Raw genomic sequence first — 18,422 nt, 5'->3', positions numbered from 1 at the left:
AACATCCCCACAGCATGATGCTGCCACCACCATGCTTCACTGTAGGAATGGTGTTCTCAGGGTGTTGGGTTTGTGCCACACATGGCATTTCCCATGATGGCCAAAAAGATCAGTTTTAGTCTCATTTGACCAGACAGTCTTCTTCCATGTGTTTGGGGAGTCTGCCACATGCTGTTGGGCAAACTCCAAACCTGTTTTTTAAGAAATACTCTTTCCTGGACACTCTTCTATAAAGCCCCGCTCTGTGGAGTGTACAGCTTAAAGTGGTCCTATGGACAGATATTCCCATCGCCACTGTGGATCTTTGCAGCTCCTTCAGTGTTATCTTTGGTGTCTTTGTTGCATCTCTGATTAATGCCCTCCTTGCCCGGTCTGTGAGTTTTGGTGGGCGGGGCCTTCTCATCATGTTTGTAGTGGTGCCATATTCTTTCCATTTTGCTATAATGGATTTAATGGCACTCTGTGGGATATTTTTTATAACCCAACCCTGATCTATACTTCTCCACAACTTTGTTTCTGACCTGTTTGGAGGCTCCTTGGTTTTCCTGTTGCTTGCTTAGTAGTGTTATGGAGTCAGCGTCCTTCCAGAACAGGTTGATTTTATACAGACATCATGTGATGGATTATGTGACACTTGGATTGCACACAGGTGCATCTTAATCAACTAATTACAGTGGTGCTTGAAAGTTTGTGAACCCTTTAGAATTTTCTATATTTCTGCATAAATATGACCTAAAGCATCAGATTTTCACACAAGTCCTAAAAGTAGATAGAGAGAACCCAGTTAAACAAATGAGACAAAAAAATTATATTTGGTCATTTATTTATTGAGGAAAATGATCCAATATTACATATCTGTGAGTGGCAAAAGTATGTCAACCTTTGCTTTCAGTATCTGGTGTGACCCCCATGTGCAGCAATAACTGCAACTAAACGTTTGCGGTAACTGTTGATCAGTCCTGCACACCGGCTTGGAGGAATTTTAGCCCGTTCCTCCGTACAGAACAGCTTCAACTCTGGGATGTTGGTGGGTTTCCTCACATGAACTGCTCGCTTCAGGTCCTTCCACAACATTTCGATTGGATTAAGGTCAGGACTTTGACTTGGCCATTCCACAACATTAACTTTATTCTTTTTTTAACCATTCTTTGGTAGAACGACTTGTGTGCTTAGGGTCGTTGTCTTGCTGCATGACCCACCTTCTCTTGGGATTCAGTTCATGGACAGATGTCCTGACATTTTCCTTTAGAATTCGCTGTTATAATTCAGAATTCATTGTTCCATCAATGATGGCAAGCTATCCTGGCCCAGATGCAGCAAAACAGGCCCAAACCATGATACTACCACCACCACCATGTTTCACAGATGGGATAAGGTTCTTATGCTGGAATGCAGTGTTTTCCTTTCTCCAAACATACTGCTTCTCATTTAAACCGAAAAGTTCTATTTTGGTCTCATTTGTCCACAAAACATTTTTCCAATAGCCTTCTGGCTTGTCCATGTGATCTTTAGCAAACTGCAGATGAGCAGCAATGTTCTTTTTGGAGAGCTTCTTGCAGCCCTGCCATGCACACCATTGTTGTTCAACGTTCTCCTGATGGTGGACTCATGAACATTAACATTAGCCAATGTGAGAGAGGCCTTCAGTTGCTTAGAAGTTACCCTGGGGTCCTTTATGACTTCGCCAACTATTACACACCTTGCTCTTGGAGTGATCTTTGTTAGATGACCACTCCTGGGGAGGGTAACAATGGTCTTGAATTTCCTCCATTTGTACACAATCTGTCTGACTGTGGATTGGTGGAGTCCAAACCCTTTAGAGATGGTTTTGTAACCTTTTCCAGACTGATGAGCATCAACAATGCTTTTTCTGAGGTCCTCAGAAATCTCCTTTGCTCGTGCCATAATAGACTTCCACAAACATGTGTTGTGAAGATTAGACTTTGATAGATCCCTGTTCTTTAAATAAAACAGGGTGCCCACTCACACCTGATTGTCATCCCATTGATTGAAAACACCTGACTCTAATTTCACCTTCAAATTAACTGCTAATCCTAGAGGTTCACATACTTTTGCCACTCATAGATATGCAATATTGGATCATTTTCCTCAATAAATAAATGACCAAGTATAATATTTTTTGTCTCATTTGTTTAACTGGGTTCTCTTTATCTACTTTTAGGACTTGTGTGAAAATCTGATGTTGTTTTAGGTCATATTTATGCAGAAATATAGAAAATTCTAAAGGGTTCACAAACTTTCAAGCACCACTGTTATGTGACTTATGAAGTGAATTGGTTAGGCCAGCTCTTATTTAGGGGTTTCATACAAAGGGGGGGGATACCTATGGACATTCCAGATTTCTGTTTTTTTTTTTTTTCATCTTATTGTGTCACAGTAAAAAAAAAAATTGCACCTTTAAAGTGGTACACGTGTGTAAATCAAATGGTGCTAACCCTCCAGAAATCCATTTTAATTCCAGCTGGTAATGGGACAAACACCAAAATGGACGAATACTTTTACAAGACACTGTATAGCATGCGTTTATTTTTTATATACTTAATTGCATTTTCTACATTCACATCCACCTCCATGTATGTCAAGCTAAATCTGGATTTCTGGACATCAGAACACATCAGGTAAACACTAAGGTCAAATTTCAGTTCGGTTTTATTTTTCAATTTTATATTGAACAGTAGATATTGTCACAAATCAGCTTTCCAGGAAGGGATCTAAATTCCTCATGAAGAAGCCAGAGGTGAGAGTGGAGAGGAAAAACTTCCTGAGGTGACACGAGGAGGAAACTTTGAGAAGAAGCCGTGTTCTTCAGGGAGACTCTGGGTAACGTGAACATAAATCATTGCAGTATACAGTCACATAGAAACAAAACAAAACGAAAACAGGACACAGTGTGTTGAAAGGATACAGAAGGTTCCGAATGAGGACCTGAATTCAGTGTTTGTTACCAAAATGGTTTAGGTGTGACGAGAACGTTTGTTCCCACTGCTCTGTTTCATGGCATTCATCTCTCTGACCGAAGCGCTTTGTTAATGTCACTTAGCCTCCACTCCTGTAAAATACCAAGAAGCCAATCAGACTGCGACACGATGATAAGAGAAGGACAAACAGCGCTGTAGTGGAGCTTGGGGTTAAGGACATTCATGTGAGCTGCTCTTCTTCATATCAGCTGGCCCATACTTTTAGCAGGTGTGGCTCCAGTTTAACATCTGGACTGGAGCTTAACAGTCACTCTCAGTGCTCTCCAAATATAGCTGTGGCAGGAAGAGTGGGATTAGGCAACTGCGGCAAGAAGAGAGGGATGCAGCGGAAGAGCAAGTCCCACTGCAACCATTGGAATGAGACAAATTTGTTCTTCTGGAAGAGGCCTATTAATTTGTTGGATTCACTGGACTCGACGGCTAAAGTCATAATCATCGTCCTGAGAGACACGTCCAAGTTTATCGAGCCTGAGACTGATCAGCACATGAGCTCATCAGACCAAAAAGATGATGAATTACAGTAATCCATTCAGTAATCAGGAAAGATCGCACTACGAAACAATCACACTGGATTTTCTTATCTATGAAGAGGCTTCCATTAAGAAAAAAAAATCAGCAAAACATAATTGATCGTTCTCATAATTCTAACTTTTTGGCCAGTCGGGAATGTTTGAGTGCATGTCAAGGGTAATTGAGATACTTCAGATGGTTGCACGATGAAGGAAGACAGAGCAGATGTTCATGTGTGAAGCAGTGGAAGATGGGCTGTTCTCATTCATACAGCAAATCAGCACAGTGAGACTTGCACAAGAGTGAGGAATGATGATTTAACACGCAAAGCACATTCAGCCCGTGATCCTCACGCTCAGTCCCTTCATGAAAGTTTTAAAAAAGGTAGTGGAATTTCTTGCCTTCTTCATGCATTTGAGACCATCAAACAGTAAATAATAATAAAAATACAGTAAACAGCTCTATTCAACAACTGTAGTAATCCATATTATGTCAAGAACCGCTTGAATAAGTAAAGAGAAACGACATCCATCATTAAGACATGAAGTGACTTTTTTTTAAATAAAAATAAAGAAAAAATATGTTGAATTAGGTGTCTCCAAACTTTTGACTGTTGCATATATATTTTTATATGCCCATTGTGTGCATGATTAGAAAAGGGGGGTAGGGTTTTTTTTATTTATTTTTTCAGAAGTTCAGTGTAGCAGAGACATTTTAAGTGAATGGTAACTTTTTTGATAAACAGTCATCAAACCTGCAGAGACAAAGTTCTCCAAGCTACTGGCAGACTCCACCCCACAGTGCCCACATGCCCTCTAGGGTAGATAAACCATGATAAAGTGCCCTCTGAGGTTACTCTATAGTACATAAAATGTGATAAAGTGCCCTATAGGGTGCCTTAAGTTGGATAAAACACAAAGTGCCATCTAAGGTCCACTTCCATTGGAGAATACATGATGCAGTGCCCTATAGGATGGGGTCACATGCCAGAAAACATGAAGTGCCCTGTAAGGTACTAAAAAACATGATGAAGTGCCCCTTAGAGTGCTGCTATATATGAGAAAACTTGAAGTGCCCTCTAGGGTGCCTCACATGCCAAAAAATACATGCTGAAGTGCCTTCTAGAGAACTACTGTGTATGAGAAAACATGAAGTGCCTTCTCGGGTGCCTTACATGTCAAAAACGCGAAGTGCCTATGAGAAAGCTTGAAGTGCACTCTAGGGTGCCTTACATGCCAAAAACATGCTGAAGTACCCTTTAGAGTGCTACTATGTATGAGAAAACTTGAAGTGCCCTCTAGTGTACCTAACATGCTATAAACATGAAGTGCCTTCGAAAGTGCTATTATGTATGAGAGAATATGAAGTGCCCTCTAGGGTGCCTTACATGCCAAAAACATGCTGAAGTACCCTTTAGAGTGCTACTATGTATGAGAAAACTTGAAGTGCCCTCTAGTGTACCTAACATGCTATAAACATGAAGTGCCTTCGAAAGTGCTATTATGTATGAGAGAATATGAAGTGCCCTCTAGGGTGCCTTACATGCCAAAAACATGCTGAAGTACCCTTTAGAGTGCTACTATGTATGAGAAAACTTGAAGTGCCCTCTGGTGTACCTAACATGCTATAAACATGAAGTGCCTTCGAAAGTGCTATTATGTATGAGAGAATATGAAGTGCCCTCTAGGGTGCCTTACATGCCAAAAACATGCTGAAGTACCCTTTAGAGTGCTACTATGTATGAGAAAACTTGAAGTGCCCTCTGGTGTACCTAACATGCTATAAACATGAAGTGCCTTCGAAAGTGCTATTATGTATGAGAGAATATGAAGTGCCCTCTAGGGTGCCTTACATGCCAAAAAATGTGCTGAAGTGCCCTCTAGAGTGCTACTATGTATGAGAAAACATGAAGTGCCTTCTAGAGCGCCTTACATATAAAAAATGTGAAGTGCCTATGAGAAAGCTTGAAGTGCCCTCTAGGGTGCCTTACATGCCAAAAACATCCTGAAGTATCCTTTAGAGTGCTACTATGTATGAGGGAGCTTGAAATGCCCTCTAGGGTGCCTTACATATCAAAAAACAGGTTGAAGTACCCTTTAGAGTGCTACTATATATGCAAACGCTTGAAATGCCCTCTAGGGTGTCTTACATATCAATAAACCATGCTGAAGTACCCTTTAGAGTGCTACTATGTATGAGAAAGCTTGAAGTGCCCTCTAGGGTGCCTAACACGTCAAAAAAGATGAAGTATGGTCTAGTGTACCTTATATGCTATAAGCATGATGAAGTGCTCTCAAGAGTGCTACTGTGTGCAAGAAAACCTGATGAATTGCCCTGTAAAGTGCCTTACATGCCAAAAACATGAAATGCCTACAAGAGTGCCTGTATGTGTGAGAAAACATGAAGTGCCCTCTCGGGTGCCTTACATGTCAAAAAAGATGAAGTGCTCTGTGGTGTGCCTTACATGCTATAAACATGATGAAGTGGCCTCTAGAGTGCTACTATGTGCAACAACATATGATTAATTGCCCTGGAGGGTGCCTTACATGCCAGAAAGCATGAAGTGCCCTCTAGGGCACCACAAAACGTAATGAAGTGCCCTCTAAAGTGCCTTTCCAGTGGAAAATGTGAAGCAGTGCCCTAAAGGTTCCTCTACATGCAAGGAAATGTGATGAAGTGCCCTAATGGATGTCCTTTCCAGAAAACCCCACTGCATGCAAGAGGTGCCATTTAAAAAAAAAAAAAAGCAAAAAAAAAAAACAACTGCCCCACAGCCTGTCTACTGTCTGCAAATTATGATTGATTGTTATTGGGTTTTAATGTTTCCTGTTCAAGATGGTAATTATTTTACTGTGTCGTGCAGCTTCATGAACAAGTTCCCAAGCTTTTTATAACTTCTTAGGTTTATGTCCATGTGTCCATCTGAATGTGGATTTATGACCAAAAGATCTCAAATATCTTCCAAGATAAACATGTAGTGTAACAGAGCCACCATTATTTCTTTTCAATTGGTTTATTCAAGAAGAGAACAGTGTTGGTTCTCACTGGTCTGTTTGGTGGTGTTCATCTGTGACCGAAACCTTGCGTTTTCTGTCAAATACCAAGAGGCCAAACAGAGTGTAATAATGTAAAGTCTCTTTGGACAGGGATCAGAAAACATTCATCTGCCAGTGATTTATTCCTCAGTAAATGCTGAAACAGGAATGTTCCCATTCCAAAGGGTTTAAGAGAGAATCTCCTGGACGGGATTCAAGTCAACTTGAAGTTTCACAGGCCGCAGGGGGCAACAGATGATATTTTCGCCTATGGTTGGTATTCCATGGCTTGGACAAGTCAGTCACGGAGCTCAGACGTCCCCAGTGGACACCAGGAACCGCCGGAAGCATGTGTGCAAGGAAATCTAGCTTTCATCACACAACCAGGCCATTTGTTTAAAAATTGTTCTGGAAATGAAAAGTTTAGAAAGTGAGCCCTGTTCAGTATCATGGGAATAATTTTCCACATATTGATCTGTTTATTTGTGAATCATGTAATCAAGAGGTTGAGAGAAGAACAGGAAGCTTTGCACTTTTTCATGTAACTGTACAAACCCATTGTTTGAGTTCAATAGGTGAGGATTGACAGTGTTTGAATGAAAGTGTAAACTTCTATGCTTCTGAAATCCAAAAGCCTTTACTAACAAAGTGGAAATATTTTTTATATATTCTTTGTGGTTTTATGATACTTTAATTTGTTTTGTTGTAGTATTTGGAACTCTGTTAGCTTTCAATACCTTTTATTGTACTAAGATTCCTGTTCTTGGCTGCAGGAGTGGAACATAACGTGTTCTTCTGCTGTTGCATGCTGAGATGCTTTTCTGCTCACCACAGTTGTAAAGAGTGATTATAGGAGTTACTATACGAGTTCATTCCTGGCAGCTCGAACCATCCATCCATTATCTGTAGCCGCTTATCCTGTGCAGGGTCGCGGGCAGGCTGGAGCCTATCCCAGCTGACTATGGGCGCGAGAGGCAGGGTCCACCCTGGACAAGTCGCCAGATCATCGCAGGGCTGTCACATAGAAACAAACAACCATTCACACACTCATTCACACCTACGGTCAATCTAGAGCCACCAATTGGTCTAACCTGCATGTCTTTGGACTGTGGGGGAAATCCATGCAGACATAAGGAGAACATGCAAACTCTACACAGAAAGGCCCTCGTCAGCCGCTGGGCTTGAACCCAGAACCTTCTTGCTGTGAGGCGACAGTGCTAACCACTACACCACCGTGCCACCCAGCTCGAACCAATCTGTCCGTTTTCCTCTGACCTCTGTTATCAACAAGGCGTTTGTTTCCACCTACAGAACTGTCCCTCACTCACTCTTTTTTGTTTTTCGCACCATTCTGTGTAGAGACTGTTGTGTGTGAAAACCCCAGGAGATCAGCAGTTTCTGAAATACTCAAACCAACACCCATTCCACAGTGAAAGAAGGTCACACTTTGAGATCACAATTTTGAAGTGAACATTTAATTAACTGAAGCTCTTGATTTGTATCCAAGATTTTACGCATTGTGCTGCTGTCAAGGGGATTGGCTAATTAGAGAACTGCACAAAACAGCAGGTGGATGGGTGTGTAAATGTTTCATAATATTATTTTATTTACAAATTTCTTTCAGTTGACGCAGAAAAACTGATCATGCAACAAATTCCTAGGTTCAGGAATCCGTTAAGAAACAAAGGTATTTAATGACACTTCCAGTAATAGAAGTGTGTTTTTTCCCCATTCTGAGTGTTGCCCAGTTACCAGGACGCATCCAGACATGTTCTTCATGACATCTTCAGCTTTGCATCTCAGAATGAACCGTTTGTTCTGCTGCTGTGGATTTGTTTAAACAATACCCACAGATTGTCATTTCAGAGCAACAATTCTTCTCTGGTCAGGCGAGAAGGAGATGTTACGCAGCAGTGCGCTTCATGTGGGTGCCAGGACGTGGAGTGAGTCATGTTTCTCATCAGAGGTAGACGGTGAACGGTGTTTAGTTCGCCTTATCCTGCGTTTCACTTTCGGTCTCATTTCTGGAACTACGGACTTTGGACATCATGATGAAGCTTGACAGACGAACAACTGGAGAGATGTCGAGACTAAAAGTTTTCATCGTTCTGAAAACGATTGGAATTGATCCAAGATTTGCCTTTAACAATCTACAGCTGGTTGAAGCATGAGGTCCTGTTGGTTTTGTCATCGCTCTCTCAGGACTGTTTAATATTAGATCAGGTCATTAACACGACAAGCCGGTATCTCGGTGGACTTGCTGTTGATCCTGAATCCAGGATTTTACATGCAAAATTCCAATCATATGCTCAAATGTTCTCTTCTCCAGAGTTCTTGGAGTGCTTGGAGTCACATCTCAGTTGCTTCTTTACAGCCTGTAACCACAACAAATCCATGCCAGCAGCCCATATAAATATAGCACCCAAATCCACGGCCAAGCTGAAGGGTGGAGAATGGATTTGAGATCCTGTTCCCTTAACAAGGGTCAGAGGCATGCATGCAGAAAGAGCTGGGGACGATCCAGCAGCTGGACAAGAGTACAGCTGGAGCCACCACAGCATCTGCCAGCTATGGAAGAGGAGAGGGAGTCGGAGGTTTTTCGGGGCTGACATGTCTTGAATGATGATGTGTTGCCAGACCCAACACAAGATCATTTGATTCTGAGTGCAGATAAAGTGTACATCGGTTTGATCAACTCACTGAAGCAGCATGCGTAAGAAATCTTAAGAGGAGCCAAGCTTACAAGGAAAAGTCATCCTTTTCTAGCTGAACCCAAGGACACATCCCAAAACTCTAATTGATGCCTTCTTGATCCTTGAATCCAACATCCTTCAGCCTGTGTCCCAAAAATCAAAGTCAGCCATCTTTACTTAAAATCACAGAACCAGGAGAACAGCGAGGCTTTGCTCTTGGCTCCTAAAAACAAAACTGAGCCTCAGTTTTTATGTGCAACTCTCATGTTCATATTCAATATCATTTAAAGGAGATGGAGCAGAACCTTTATTTTTAAATACATTTCTAAGCCGATAGTATCTCCATCCGTGACTCTTGTATGCTGCATAAATGAGAATTAAAAAAAAAAAATATATATATATATATATATATATATATATATATATATATATATATATATATACACACACACAGTGGTGCTTCAAAGTTTGTGAACCCTTTAGAATTTTCTATATTTCTGCATAAATATGACCTAAAACAACATCAGATTTTCACACAAGTCCTAAAAGGAGATAAAGAGAACCCAGTTAAACAAATGAGAAGAATATTATACTTGGTCATTTATTTATTGAGGAAAATGATCTAATATTGCATATCTGTGAGTGGCAAAAGTATGTGAACCTCTAGGATTAGCAGTTAATTTGAAGGTGAAATTAGAGTCAGGTGTTTTCAATCAATGGGATGACAATCAGGTGTGAGTGGGCACCCTGTTTTATTTAAAGAACAGCGATCTATCAAAGTCTGATCTTCACAACACGTTTGTGGAAGTGTGTCATGACACGAACAAAGGAGATTTCTGAGGATCTCAGAAAAAGCGTTGTTGATGCTCATCAGTCTGGAAAAGGTTACAAAACCATCTCTAAAGAGTTTGGACTCCACCAATCCACAGTCAGACAGATTGTGTACAAATGTAGGAAATTCAAGACCATTGTTACCCTCCCCAGGAGTGGTCGACCAACAAAGATCACTCCAAGAGCAAGGCGTGTAATAGTCGGCAAGGTCACAGAGGACCCCAGGGCAATTTCTGAGCAACTGAAGGCCTCTCTCACATTGGCTAATGTTCATGAGTCCACCATCAGGAGAACACTGAACAACAATGGTGTGCATGGCAGGGTTGCAAGGAGAAAGCCACTGCTCTCCAAAATAAACATTGCTGCTCGTCTGCAGTTTGCAAAAGATCACGTGGACAAGCCAGAAGGCTATTGGAAAAATGTTCTGTGGACAGATGAGACCAAAATAGAACCTTTTTGGTTTAAATGAGAAGCAGTATGTTTGGAGAAAGGAAAACACTGCATTCCAGCATAAGAACCTTATCCCATCTGTGAAACATGGTGGTGGTAGTATCATGGTTTGGGCCTGTTTTGCTGCATCTGGACCAGGACGGCTTGCCATCATTGATGGAACAATGAATTCTGAATTATACCATTGAATTCTAAAGGAAAATGTCAGGACATCTGTCCATGAACTGAATCTCAAGAGAAGGTGGGTCATGCAGCAAGACAACGACCCTAAGCACACAAGTCGTTCTACCAAAGAATGGCTAAAGAAGAATAATGTTTTGGAATGGCCAAGTCAAAGTCCTGACCTTAAAGGAACATTCCACCGTACTTCCATAATGAAATATGTTCTTCTCTGAATTGAGACGAGCTGATCTGTACCTCTCCGAGCTTTGCGCGACCTCCCAGTCAGTCAGACGCGCTGTCACTCCTGTTAGCAATGTAGCTAGGCTCAGCATGGCCAATGGTATTTTTTGGGGCTGTAGTTAGATGCGACCAAACTCTTCCGCGTTTTTCCTGTTTACATAGGTTTATATGACCAGTGACATGAAACAAAGTTCAGTTACACAAATTGAAACGTGGCGATTTTCTATGCTATGGAAAGTCCGCACTATAATGACAGGCGTACTAACACCTTCTGCGCGCTTCGGCAGCGCACTGATACCTGCACTCCGAGTGCAGGTATCAGTGCGCTGCCGAAGCGCGCAGAAGGTGTTAGTACGCCTGTCATTATAGTGCGGACTTTCCATAGCATAGAAAATCGCCACGTTTCAATTTGTGTAACTGAACTTTGTTTCATGTCACTGGTCATATAAACCTATGTAAACAGGAAAAACGCGGAAGAGTTTGGTCGCATCTAACTACAGCCCCAAAAAATACCATTGGCCATGCTGAGCCTAGCTACATTGCTAACAGGAGTGACAGCGCGTCTGACTGACTGGGAGGTCGCGCAAAGCTCGGAGAGGTACAGATCAGCTCGTCTCAATTCAGAGAAGAACATATTTCATTATGGAAGTACGGTGGAATGTTCTTTTAATCCAATCGAAATGTTGTGGAAGGACCTAAAATGAGCAGTTCACGTGAGGAAACCCACCAACATCCCAGAGCTGAAGCTGTTCTGTACGGAGGAATGGGCTAAAATTCTTCCAAGCCAGTGTGCAGGACTGATCAACAGTTACCGCAAACGTTTAGTTAGTTATTGCTGCACAAGGGGGTCACACCAGATACTGAAAGCAAAGGTTGACATACTTTTTCCACTCACAGATATGTAATATTGGATCATTTTCCTCAATAAATAAATGACCAAGTATAATATTTTTGTCTCATTTGTTTAACTGGGTTCTCTTTATCTACTTTTAGGACTTGTGTGAAAATCTGATGATGTTTTAGGTCATATTTATGCAGAAATATAGAAAATTCTAAAGGGTTCACAAACTTTCAAGCACCACTGTATTTTTGAGAGTTAAAATCGATCACAAAGTTTGCGTTTGAGCTGCCCCACTGAGCCAGCCAGCCCTGAGTGTGTGACGTCACAGCGGGAACCGGTTTTAAGGCCGAGGACTTTTACAGCTATAGACCAAAGTCATATAAATAAAAATTTATGGTAAAAGTAAGAAATACCGTTACCGACTTGCTCAACTAAGACTGATTTGACTTCATTGTGGGTTGAATCTCATTAAAACAGGATGGGTGTTATATCTTATGCAACATACATGTGCATGCATGCATTTTCACTGATAAAACGTAAAAGGCCAATTAAATAATCCGATGAACTGAGACAATCACATTCTGAAGCAAATTAAATATTTATATTTCTAGTTACAACTTTATTCATCACATGCTTGTGAAATTTCCTCTCTGCATTTAACCCATCTGAAGCAGTGAACACACACATGCACACCAGGGCTTTACATTAACTTTTTTGCTCACCGGCCACTGTGGCTAGTGGTTTTCTTGAGTCACTAGCCATTCAGCCTTTTCACTAGCCACAATTTTGTTGCCAGGAAATCAGTTTTTTCTTAATCATGATACATTAAAGTTCGGAAGATCTAGATTTAATTATGAATGGCAGCGTATAATGTATCTCTACAGTAGCACTCAAGTATTCAGTGCCATTAAGGTAGCTCCCTATATGCAACATGCAACCAATTCAGACAAAAATATAAATAGAGTATTCTGTTTATTGAACTCAAATTCAAGCCCCTTACAATATGAAATATCGTATAATATGAAAAATAACATTCAGTACAACTGAACTGATTCTAATATTAAAACTCCAATTCAAAACATTTATCAGTGAAAAACATTTGTTTTGATATGCAAATATGTGTATTATCATGTATTATTATTTATATTATGTATTATCTATTAATTGTGTGTGTGTGTGTGTGTGTGTGTGTGTGTGTGTGTGTGTGTGTGTGTGTGTGTGAGAACATGTGTAGAGAGAGACATTAAATGTCCTCATTACATTCATCAGATGAGTCTGAATGGTCCATGAAAAATGGTCTTCATGACCTGAGGCTTCCAGCAGGCCATAAGTTGATAGCTGGGGCGGGATCAACTTCTTTCCAATCACCTGAACGTTTCTAAACAGCAGCTCCATCCTCTCCAGCTCAGCCAACTTCATGACAGGGACTTGAAAGCAATGCTGTCCTGTAGTGAACCAGCCGTCTTCACCTGTTTTGATGTTATAGTACCAATGTGTGCATTTGACTTTTCGTGATCCTTTATAGTTTCGAGTTTAAAATTGCTGGTGCCTGTCTTTGCCAGACTTTCTACAGTCTTCGCAATACAGGGTATTTTTGGTTTTGCTATGAGCAAAACCCCTTATGAAGAATAATCAATCAAGGACCGTGACGTTGCCCAGTATGGCACAGTCGGGGCCCCACCCTGGAGCCAGGCCTGGGGTTGGGGCTCATATGCAAGCGCTTGGTGGCCGGGCCTTTGCCCACGGGGCCCGGCCGGGCTCAGCCGAAGTGGTGATGTGGGCCCGATCTCCTGTGGGTTCACCACCCACAGAGGTAGCTGTAAGGGGCTGGTACAGTGTGGATTGGGCGGCAGTTGAAGGCAGGGGCCTCGACAACCTGATCCCTGGGCACAGCGGCTAGCTGTTGGGACATGGAATGTCACTTCGCTGGGGGGGAAAGAGCCTGAGCTTGTGCAGGAGGTTGAGAGGTACCGGCTAGAGATAGTCGGGCTCACCTCCAAGCACAGCTTGGGCTCCAGAACCCAGCTCCTCGAGAGGGGCTGGACTCTCCACTTCTCTGGAGTTGCCCATGGTGAACGGCGGCGGGCTGGTGTGGGCTTGCTTATAGCTCCCCAGCTCAGCCACCATGTGTTGGAGTTTACCCCAGTGAACGAGAGGGTCGCCTCTCTGCGCCTTCGGATTGGGGAGAGGGCTCTTGCTGTTGTTTGTGCCTACGGGCCGAATAGCAGTATAGGGTATCCGGCCTTCTTGGAGTCCCTGGGAGAGGTACTGAGAGGTGCTCAGGCTGGGGACTTCTGAGCACCCCATGGGGGACTTCAACGCTCATGTGGGCGACGACAGTGACACCTGGAGGGGCGTGATTGGGAGGAACAGCCTCCCCGATCTGAACCCGAGTGGTGTTTTGTTATTGGACTTCTGTGCTAGTCACAGTTTGTCCATAACGAACACCATGTTTGAGCATAGGGGTGTCCATAAGTGCACGTGGCACCAGGACACCTTAGGTCGGTGGTCGATGATCGACTTTGTTGTCGTTTCATCGGCTCTCCAGCCCTATGTCTTGGACACTCGGGTGAAGAGAGGGGCTGAGCTGTCAACTGATCACCACCTGGTGGTGAGTTGGATCCGCTGGCGGAGGAGGAAGCCGGACAGACCTGGCAGGCCCAAACGTATGGTGAGGGTCTGCTGGGAACGTCTGGCTGAGCACTCTGTCGGGGAGGTCTTTAACTCCCACCTCCGGGAGAGCTTCTCCCAGCTTCCAAGGGAGGTGGGGGACATTGAGTCTGAGTGGACCATGTTCTCTACCTCCATTGTAGACGCGGCTGTTCGGAGCTGTGGCCGAAAGGTCTCCGGTGCCTGTCGTGGCGGCAATCCCCGAACCTGGTGGTGGACACCGAAAGTAAGGGATGCCGTCAAGCTGAAGAAGGAGTCCTATCGGGCTATGTTGGCCTCCGGGACTCCTGAGGCAGCTGACGGGTATCAGCAGACCAGGCGTGCTGCAGCTCGGGCAGTTGCAGAGGCAAAAACTCGGAACTGGGAGGAGTTCGGTGAGGCTATGGAGGAGGACTATCGGTCGGCCTCAAAGAACTTCTGGCAAACCGTCCAGCACCTCAGGAGGGGGAAGCGGTACTCTGCCAACACTGTTTACAGTGTGGGTGGGGAGCTGTTGACCTCGACTGGGGACATTGTCGGGCAGTGTAAGGAATACTTCGAGGATCTCCTCAATCCCACAGTCACGTCTTCCATTGAAGAAGCAGAGGCTGATGACTCGGGGGCGGACTCGTCCATTACCCAAGCCGAAGTCACTGAGGTGATTAGCAAGCTCCTCGGTGGCAAGGCACCAGGGGTGGATGAGATCTGCCCCGAGTATCTCAAGTCTCTGGATGTTGTGGGGCTGTCTTGGCTGACACGCCTCTGCAACATCGCGTGGCGGTCGGGGACAGTGCCTCTGGAGTGGCAGACTGGGGTGGTGGTCCCTCTTTTTAAGAAAGGGGACCGGAGAGTGTGCTCCAATTATAGAGGAATCACAATTCTCAGCCTCCCAGGGAAGGTTTACTCCAGGGTACTGGAGAGGAGAATTCGGCCGATAGTTGAACCTCGGATCCAGGAGGAACAATGCGGTTTTCGTCCTGGTTGCGGAACACTGGACCAGCTCTATACCCTTCATAGAGTGCTCGAGGGTTCATGGGAGTTTGCCCAACCAGTCCACATGTGCTTTGTGGATCTGGAGAAGGCATTCGACCGTGTCCCTCGTGGTATTCTATGGGGGTTGCTTCAGGAGTATGGGGTTCGGGGCTCTTTGCTAAGGGCTGTCCGGTCCCTGTACGAACAGAGCAGGAGTCTGGTTCACATTGCTGGCAGTAAGTCAGACCTGTTCCCAGTGCATGTTGGACTCCGGCAGGGCTGCCCTTTGTCACCGGTTCTGTTTATAATTTTTATGGACAGAATTTCTCGGCACAGCCAGGGGCCGGAAGGAATCCTGTTTGGGAACCACAGTATTTAATCTCTGCTTTTTGCAGATGATGATGTCCTGTTGGCTTCTGCAAACCAGGACCTTCAGCATGCACTGGGGCGGTTTGCAGTCGAGTGTGAAGCGACTGGGATGAGAATCAGCACCTCCAAGTCCGAGGCCATGGTTCTCGACTGGAAAAGGGTGGCTTGCCCTCTCCAGGTTGGTGGAGAAGTCCTGCATCAAGTGGAGGAGTTTAAGTATCTCGGCATCTTGTTCATGAGTGAGGGAAGGATAGAGCGTGAGATCGACAGGTGGATCGGTGAGGCCTCCGCAGTGATGCGGTCGCTTTACCGGTCCGTCATGGTGAAGAAGGAGCTGAGCCAAAAGGCGACGCTCTCGATTTACCGGTCGATCTACGTTCCGACTCTCACCTACGGTCATGAGCTTTGGGTAATGACCGAAAGAACAAGATCACGGATACAAGCGGCCGAAATGAGTTTCCTTCGCAGGGTGGCTGGGCGCTCCCTTAGAGATAGGGTGAGAAGTACAGTCACTCGGGAGGAGCTTGGAGTAGAGTGGTGGAGTAGAGTGGCTCCTCCACATCGAGAGGAATCAGCTGAGGTGGCTCAGGCATCTCTTTCGGATGCCTCCTGGACGCCTCCCTGGGGAGGTGTTCCAGGCATGTCCCCTCAGGAGGAGGCCCCGGGGAAGACCCAGGTCACACTGGAGGGACTATGTCTCTCGGCTGGCCTGGGAACGCCTCGGTGTTCTTCCCAAAGAGCTGGCCAAGGTGTCTGGGGAAAGGGAAGTTTGGGCTTCCATGCTCAGACTGCTGCCTCCGCGACCCAGCCCCGGATAAGCGGAAGAAGATGAGATGAGGCTATGAACTAGCCAATCTCGCCTTAACTTCCATTTGTCATTGAACTGTCTTATCTTCCTATTAGCATTTTGTTCATCTCCATGGCCGTAGCCAGCTATGAGGCCCCTGCGGTCCGGACTTCGGTCATTTTTAAGAGCTGAAAATACATTTGTACGCTAAATATTCAACTGGATAAAAAAATAAAGAATAACATTAAAACGTCTCTGTAAAAAGTGCATTGTTAATTATGTTAAACGTTGATTCTGTCTTCTATGTCTGTTTCGTGTGCGCGACTCTGAGACCAAGAACACAAAAGCGAATGAGTGCGTGACTCAGGGGAGGAACGCAATGCAAGAGACACGTTTTTTTCATGGGAATCATCAGCGCACTTTCATGATGCTGTTCAATTTACATTTTTGAAGCAGCGCAGTTGTAGCCTGCCTTGTTTGATTTTAAAAATAAATCATTCGATAAGCCAAAGCAATAGAGTGGAAAGTTTCAACTTTTGTTTGCCTTGGATAACTTTGCCTAAAACATGGGTGTATACTGATTTTTTTTTTTTTCCCAGAATTTTTTTTGTGTGTGTGTGTCTGTGTAACGGATGCCAGATTGTTAATGTATCTTAGTTACATAGGCTACATGGTTAGGGTATCTTTTGTCTTCATTGCTTGGGCCAGATCAAACCATTAAACAAGCTTAAGTTATTCTTACTCTTGCCACGTACATGATTTTTTTTTCAAAACTGACGATATTCAGTTCAAACACCATTAAAAGTAATTTCAGGAATAGATCTCTTGTGTGGCGTGTAATTCACCCCTCTCATTTAAATATGGCGAAAATTTTTTGGCGCGCGCTTTGCACATCACGGACCTCTGTGATTTTAAAATGCTGCTCAGGCCCTGATCATCTCTGCCCCTTTTTTCCTGAGCAGCAGGGTTTGAAACTCCAGCTATATGCCGCCACATAGTGTGCTTGTCAGTCGTCAGCAACTTTGTTGCTTCGTTCATTAACCGCAGGTTACCGTACCACTGATTTTTATCTGAGACGTTAACGAATGTTCTAAACAATTCTAACATGTTGTCAGAATGTTTATGCAGGTGCTCATGGGAGTTGTAGGCACGTAATATTACATTGCAATGCGTTTATTATATCAGATGCCTTCAAAGAAAACTACAATTAAAATATATTGTCATACATACCACAGAATAAACCACCCGCCAAAGGGGCTAGTGAGACTAAAGTTATTACCCGCCAAAGCTGAATTTTACCCGCATTTGGCAGGTGCTAATGTAAAGGCCTGATGCGCGCGCACACATACTCAGAGCAGTGGGCAGCCATGCTAACAGCGCTCGGGGAGCAGTTGGGAGTTAGGAGGCGACCGTGCTAACCACTTACACCACCGTGCCGCCCAAATAATCTTATACCGGTAACCTAAACACACAATACAAGTTACATGTATTTATCTAAATGCAAGTAAACAATGAGTGGTGTTGGTTTTGTTGTTTTGTATCCAAATGAGAGTCGCTTCTTACCCGTCTGTGTTCTCGCTTCTTGAAGGCCGATCTTATGGCTGATTGTTTTGAAACAATCTGACTTTCAGTTGTTCGTTCGGTTCTCCGTTCATTCACTTCTTCCACATAAGGGCGAGATATTGCTGTTGAGGCAAGCATATCCAGTGGAGAAATTAGATGGCTGGTCCACTCATTCTCTGTTTTCTCCATACTGAGTACTCCGCCATTACTGCTTGGCTCAGGCAATTACTAAAACACGGGACGTCACCAGTTTTAGCAATGACCACGGGGAGGTCACTACCCGAGCAATATGTGTCACGTTCTGTCCTGGGTTTTAGCAAC

This window comes from Neoarius graeffei, chromosome 15 (genome assembly GCF_027579695.1).
Source record: "Neoarius graeffei isolate fNeoGra1 chromosome 15, fNeoGra1.pri, whole genome shotgun sequence".
Taxonomy (NCBI): domain Eukaryota; kingdom Metazoa; phylum Chordata; class Actinopteri; order Siluriformes; family Ariidae; genus Neoarius; species Neoarius graeffei.
Note: the sequence above shows the minus strand (reverse complement) of the source record.